Here is a 7,656-nt window from a genome sequence, read left to right as displayed (position 1 = left end):
TCAATATCAAGCCGAAGGTTGTAGGCGGTCAACAAGCGGAATGCGGCGGAGCCATGGTGGGAAAAATGCCCAACGTTGCATGGCTCGAGGGCTCCTTCGTGGAGATCGTAAAGGGGTGGCAATCGGGGTGGTTCTACATCACCGAGCCGCGCGACACCAACTGGGCGGCGGCCCCCAAGTTTCGATCCGGAATCCCCACGCGACTCACTTCCTGGAAGGAGAAGGGCCTGTCCTGGGGTTCATCGGTGGAGCTGGACGGACTCCAGAAGTGTATCCGGAACATGACAAGCAAGAAACTTAAGCTTGTCAACATAGTCCAGGTCATGCTCTTCTGCCGGATCCTCCCGTGTCAACAACGGGATTTCAACTTATGGGAGTTTGACCCGGTCCGGCACCAGACTCTAAGCGAGCTCTTCGACACGACGCACAAAGACGTCTGAAGGGTGCTGTTCAAGGGCGCCGAGGTCCCTCCCTCTCTCACCGAGGATCGCGGGCTAAGCGTGAAGCGCCCTGCGAATCCGGTAAGTTCTGTACATCTGGTAGGATATTTATTTCCCATAGCTTAACCATGTGCGGGGTCTGAGCTCCCATGCCTTTAACAGGACTGGGTGGAGGCATCAGAGCAGATTGACTGTCCGCCCCCCCTGCCCGAAGACACCGCGGACGCTCTCCTGACGGAGATGCTGACTCCAGCTCCTTATAAGGTGCCGGAGAAGACCAAGAAGAAGGCCAAGGGAACCCAAAAGAGTTCCCGGCGCCAGGTGGTATCAGACATCGTCCGATAACTCCGTGACGCACTCCTCCCATGAAGACGAGGAGGAAGATGAAGATGCTCCCCCTCCAGCTGGGGGAGACAAGGAAAGGAAGGCCGCCCCGACCGGGGAGGCCGAAGGGTCCAAGAAGGGAAGGACTCTTCTTCCGGACTGCTCCACCACCGCCGCCGAAGGTGAAGACGAGTGGCTGCTCAGGGCCAAGCCCCTGGCGAAGTCGTAAGTATTTGGATACCAGAGTAACTCATAGCATACCTTTGTCGCACTGCTTCTCCTAATGCCGAATATGATTATGCAGACCGCCCCAAGCCCGTATCGACGTATCCTCGTTGGACGGCTCCTTGGATTCGTCGGATATGGATAGCGATCCACTTCCGACCGCCTCTCCCTTTGCCCTATGGACAATGCCGAGGTACTGTCTCAAGGGGTACCGAGCCGGGGGGAGACAGTCCCGGAGGCGCCTCAAGGCGACCTTCCGGACTCCAGGAGCAAAGGGAGCAAGGCTCCCGGGGCTCCAAGTTCGTCTCTCAGCCGAATACCACGCCGGAACCTCCAGTGGTTCCGGACTCGGGCAGGCGCCCCCTTCCAAAATGGGTAAGACGCCCGTGCCGGTGACCTCTGTCCATCCAGAGGCACCGGACAACCTGCTGGGAGCGCTTCGCGGTGCTTCCATCGACGAAGAGCACCACACTATTATGAGTGCGGTGATCAAGAAGGTTCAGTCCGCCAAGAGCGGACTGACTGAAGCCTGTGCCAGCCTTCTAACAGGCTTTGAGGTAAGTATTTAAAATATAGGGAAAATATTACCGCATAGACAGTAGTCCCTGATGCTCTGTTTGGTGTTCACAAAGAAAAGCCGAATAGAGGATCAAATAATATCCGCAGGAGTCTAATATAAGTATGTCTATATGCGTATGCAGTCTTCGCTGCTGACCTCTGCCGCACTGACTGCGGAGGTCGCCGCACTGAAGCAGGACCTCGAGGGGTCCGAGAAAGAGCTCGGCCTTGCCAAGAGGCTGCTCAAGGAGAACAAAGGTAAGTAATACCTCGTATATATATACACAAAAAAGATGCGATTGCAAAATGACAGGATCATCATGAATTTGCCAGGGGCCACGACCGAAGTGGCGACCCTGAAGCAAGCGCTACCGAGGCCGAAAACAAAGCGGCCCAGGAGCGCACCGAGCGGGAAAAGCAAGAGGCACGGGTGGGCGAGGTGCAGCAAAAGCTCCAAGCTCTCGTGGCGAAGCACGAGGCGTTGTAGCTTGACTCGAAGATGCGAGAGTCTGAGATTGCCGCGGCCCTTGAGAGCGCAAAGAATGCCAAGGCTGAAGCCCAAAAGGCCCTCCAGGAGATTGAGGCGATGAGGAAGATAGCGACTGGTAAGGCATTCAATATGCAAAGCAAGCATGTGAAAGTAAATTACTTGTTACTTACCCGATTCCGGAGCTCTCCAGGAGCATTCGCAGATTTTCCCCGCAGTGTGTCGGATGCCGCAAAGTTTTACCAGGCCGAGGAGGGAAGCTTGCCGGAGAAGCTGTTCTGGTCTCAGTATACTGGGACCGAACACCCGATGCCTATGAGCGACTAGCTGAAGCAACTGGTTGAGCTGCACAAGGTGGCCAAACAGGCGATGAAGGGCTTTATAGTCCGGATGTGGCCTGGCGACGCCCTTCCCAGCAGCTACTTTGGCCTGGTGAGGCGGCTTGTGGATGCCTGCCCACGGCTGGAAGTCATCAAGTGGTCCGTTTGCATCGAGGGTGCACGCGGGCTTTTGCCTGTGCGAAGGTGCACTGGGCCAAGATGGACGCCTAGAAGCTGGTGAAGGAGGGGCCGCCGCAGGGCAAGGAGCATCGCCACCCCAAGATGTATTATGAGGGTGTCCTGAAGGGTGCCCGTCTTGTAGCGGACGAGTGTGCGAAAGATGTAATATTTGAATGAACTTGCTCGTGTGATCCTGTGGTATGAAAACTTGTTCATATGCGCTATGAAACGCTTGTTTGAATTTAAAATATTACCTTCTGTTCGGATGTTTATCAAATCTGAGAGACGGCCAGTCGTCGGCTTCTGCCCCCATGCCATGAGTGCTGGGGTGTTCGGGATAAACCTGAGCACTCTTGTTCCCATTTTTGGGTCCTTCGAGGGAGGTGCTCAACGCAATGAACAAGGCAATCGGACTATAATGCTTTATCACTCTCACTTAGCCATAGAATTCTATAATTTTAAATTTTGGTGAAGCCCCTAGTATTCGGAAGGCCGAATTTGGGGCGCTATACACGCCTTAAGACGGACAAAGCCGACTCCTCGCTCTAAGCGGCATAAGTCTTTAGGGACTCGAAACCTCTTGAATAGCGACCAGTCTCTCGCCTTATCATGACAGTCAGTTTTAGCTTTCTCTACTGAGGTGCTTAGCCTAGCTGAACCAAGGCACAATTGTAGTAGTTCTCCTAGTGCTACCTTAGCCGATATAGCAGAACATAAGGTACCAAAACATGGGAGTCGGGCAAACCCAACTATTGACCCAAGACATGATTCGGAGCTGATGCATATAATGCTATAAGTTCGGGGTGCCGCACTGTCTAAAGTGTTCGGACTGCTCACGCCGTATTATGGGGTATGCTTAAGCCCCTAGCGTATTGGACGTACCAGAGTGTACGGGTGCTGGATGTCATGAATGAACATATGTATATATAAAAAAAGAAGAATAAAGAATGCGATAATAGTCTAGTGCTATGCATTGTTTATTCAAAAAGGTGCGTTAAAGCAGAATGATACAAGTGGTGCGGTAAGAAAAAAGTAGGACTATTTGACATGTCCCCTCCAAGGGCAAGCTGGGGAATGGTATTTAGAGCGAGTATTTCACTCGTTGTCAGAGACCACCTGGGAGTTCCGTGGTGCGACGTAGCTTTCTGCCTCCTTGGTTGCTGCATCATGTGTTCGGCAATCATACTGCCGGATAGGGTTTCTAGAGATTAAGGTCCTGAAAGAGAGAAAAATAACAAAGCGGGAAGCCCCTAGTGCGGTTGAGCCGCGTCTTGGGGCGTGCCGTAGTCGTGCCCCCTCCCCACCTGTGCCCATGGTATTTTCAATGCGTAATTATGTACGCGTGGCACGGATTTCGCCGTTTGGCTAGTACTGGGGTGGGGGCCGCATTGCTATGCGAGCTCGGAACGTGCCAGGCGGTCTTGCTGCCGATTACTCCGGGCGCGCTTGAAGGTGTCTGGGTCCTTAATCGCCGAACTAGTGGATTGCCTTAAGAGGCTGCTTTGCGCTTCTGCTGCGAGGGCCGCAGTGTGCTCCTCCGTGCGGAGAGAGCACTCTGTGTTTCCATTAACTGTGATGACCCCCCGAGGTCCTGGCATCTTGAGCTTGAGGTATGCATAATGCGGTACCGCATTGAATCTCGCAAATGCGGTTCGCCCGAGCAGTGCATGATAGCCACTGTGGAACGGGACTATATCGAAGATTAACTCCTCGCTTCAGAAGTTATCCGGGGATCCGAAGACCACTTCTAGTGTCACCGAGCCTGTGCAATGGGCCTCTACAGCTGGTATGACGCCTTTGAAGGTCGTTTTGTGGGTTTGATCCTTGAGGGGTCTATACCCATTTTGCGCACTGTGTCCTGATAAAGTAGGTTCAGGCTGCTGCCGCCATCCATAAGGACTCGAGTGAGGTGAAATCCGTCAATGATTGGTTCTAGGACCAGTGCGGCGAATCCACCATGACGGATACTAGTGGGGTGGTCCCTGCGATCGAAGGTGATCGGGCAAGAGGACCATGGGTTGAACTTTTGGGCGACTGGCTCCAACGCATATACGTCCCTTAGTGCACGCTTCCGCTCCCTCTTGGGGATGTGGGTTGCGTATATCATGTTCACCGTCCGCACTTGTGGGGGAAACCTCTTCTGTCCTCCGGTGTTCGGCTGCCGGGGCTCCTCCTCGTCATCGCTATGCGGCCCCTTATATTTGTTTTCGGCATTTAACTTGCCGGCCTTCTTGAACACCCAACAATCCCTGTTGGTGTGGTTGGCTGGCTTGTCGGGGGTGCCATGTATTTGACACGAGCGATCGAGTATACGGTCCAAACTGGACGGGCTCGGAGTGCTTCTTTTAAATGGCTTTTTCCGCTGACCGGGTTTAGAGCCTTTGTATCCGACATTGACTGCCATATCCTCTGTATTGTCCCTGTTAATGCGGCGCTTGTGTTCGTTGCGACGTGACCTGCCATTGCCATCCTTGGTATCCGAAGTACCATGGTTCTTTGATATGTTATTGCTGTGAGCCAGCCAGCTGTCTTCTCCTGCACAAAAGCGGGTCATGAGTGTCGTGAGGGCTGCCATAGATTTCGGCTTTTCCTGGCCAAGGTGCCGGGCGAGCCACTCGTCGCTGATGTTATGCTTAAAAGCTGCTAGGGCTTCTGCATTCGGATAGTCGACGATTTGATTCTTCTTTGTTAGGAATCGTGTCCAGAATTGCCTGGCCGATTCCTCTAGCTGCTGAATTATGTGGCTCAAGTCATCGGCATCTGGCGGTCGCACATAAGTGCCCTAGAAGTTTTATCGAGGAATGCGGCTTCCAGATCTTCCCAACAGCCAATGGACTCTACTGGCGAGCTGTTGAGCCAATGCCGAGCTGGTCCTTTGAGCTTGAGTGGGAGGTATTTGATGGCATGTAGATCATCACTGCGGGCCATGTGGATGTGCAGGAGGAAATCCTCGATCCATACCACAGGATCTGTTGTGCCGTCATATGATTCGATATTTACAGGTTTGAAACCCTCTGGGATTTGGTGATCCATTACTTCGTCTGTGAAGCATAGGGGGTGTGCGGCGCCTCTGTACTAGGCTATATCGCGACGCAGCTCAAATGAGTCTTGCCCGCTGTGTTCGGCCCGACCGGATTTACTTTTACTGTATCCGGCGTGACGGTTATCGTCTTGCATAGTGGCGCGCCCTCGTGATCCGTAGATCGATCTTGCATGTTTTGCTTTGTCCTCCAATACGCATCGCAGGTCTAGCATGTTTCCCCATGCCTTGTCATTTTTATTTGAGTGGCATCGGGGTGCGGGCTGAGTTTTTGGCTGAAATGCCTCTCTATCGCAGCCACGAGGTAGCCGGTCAGCCGCATCATATGCTGGAGATGTAGGTTTGAGTGCTTCCTCCTCCAGTCAGGGTAGCAACCTACGCTTTGGGTAACTCTTGGAGGGGCGTTCGAGTTTATATTCCTCGGCCGCAAGGACTTCAGTCCATCTGTCAGCTAGCAAATCTTGATCAGCTTGAAGCTGCTGTTGCTTTTTCTTAAAGCTATTTGCCGTGGCTATAAGCCGGCGCTTGAAGCGCTCTTGTTCGATGGGATCCTCAGGCATGACGAATTCGTCATCGTCGAGGCTTGCCTCGTCTTTGGAGGGAGGCATGTAATTATCATCCTCCGCCTCTCCATATGCCGCTCTCTCTGGAGGGCTGGCTTCTCCATCCTCTTGCCCTAAATCTTGCTGGAGGGGATTGTTGTTGTCTTCGGCACTGTCCAGAGTGCCATTATCTCCTGTGCCGGGGTCACCGCTTTTGCTTTGGCGAGACTTAGAGCGGCGCCGCTGACGCCGACGCTTGGGTTGCTTCTTGGAGGGGTCATCCTCCACTGTCTCGTCGTCATTGCCTTCTTTGGGTGTGTCCACCATGTATATATCATATGATGAGGTGGCTGTCCAGTGCCCGGTGGGCAGTGGTTCCTCTTTGCCTCCTGCATCGTCGTCCATACCGTTGATGTCTTCGGAGTCGAAGTCGTGTCGGTTAAGTCATCGACAGTGGCTACTAAGTGGGTGGTGGGTGGGCGGCGAATTTCTTCGTCATCCGCATCCCAATCCTGCCGAACATGGTTCGGCCAGGACTCACCTGACAAGGAGAGAGGCCTTAATGAGTTAAGTATGTCGCCGAAGGGCGAGTGCTGAAAGATATCCGCGGAGGTAAACTCCATGATCGGCGCCCAATCGGATTCGATAGGCATGGGCGCAGGCGGTTGGGAGTCCGTGGCTAGGGAGGAATCCGGTAGTTCGGCGTCACGGCTCTCGTGAAGGGTAAGGTGGATACTCGGCTTGATCGCCGATGAGAGTGCGGCCTCCGTGGCGGGGTCTATCCACCCGTCCATGGATGGCGCAACTGGTTCCGAATTGAGGGTCGGAGCGGTTGCCGGTGCGATCTCCTGAACACTGTCTGATGGTAGATCTAAATCATACTCATCGTGACCGTGTGGCGCACAAGGTAGGGGTTCGAATCCGTCGAAGATCAAGTCTCCGCGGATATCGGCCCTGTAGTTTAAGCTTCCAAACCTGACCTGGTGGCCAGGGGCATAACTCTCGATCTGCTCCCGATGGCCAAGCGAGTTGGCCCGTAGTGCGAAGCCGCCGAACACAAAGATCTGTCCGGGGAGAAAAGTCTCACCCTGGACTGCATCGCTATCGATGATCGAAGGAGCCATGAAGCCTAACGGCGACGACACAGAGGCTCTCAAAGGAACCAATGTCGGTGTCAAAATCGGCGGATCTCGGGTAGGGGGTCCCGAACTGTGCGTCTAAGGCGGATTGTAACAGGAGGCAGGGGACACGATGTTTTACCCAGGTTCGGGCCCTCTTGATGGAGGTAAAACCCTATGTCCTGCTTGATTATTCTTGATAATATGAGTAGTACAAGAGTTGATCTACCATGAGATTGGAGAGGCTAAACCCTAGAAGCTAGCCTATGGTATGATTGTATGTTGTCCTACGGACTAAAACCCTTCGGTTTATATAAACACCGGAGGGGGCTAGGGTTACACAAGGTCGGTTACAAAGGAGGAGATATACATATCCGTATTGACTAGCATGCCTTCCACGCCAAGTAGAGTCCCATCCAGAC

Source organism: Triticum urartu, chromosome 6A, assembly GCF_056163025.1.
Source record: "Triticum urartu cultivar PI428250 chromosome 6A, HENAU_Tu73, whole genome shotgun sequence".
Classification (NCBI taxonomy): domain Eukaryota; kingdom Viridiplantae; phylum Streptophyta; class Magnoliopsida; order Poales; family Poaceae; genus Triticum; species Triticum urartu.
Note: the sequence above shows the minus strand (reverse complement) of the source record.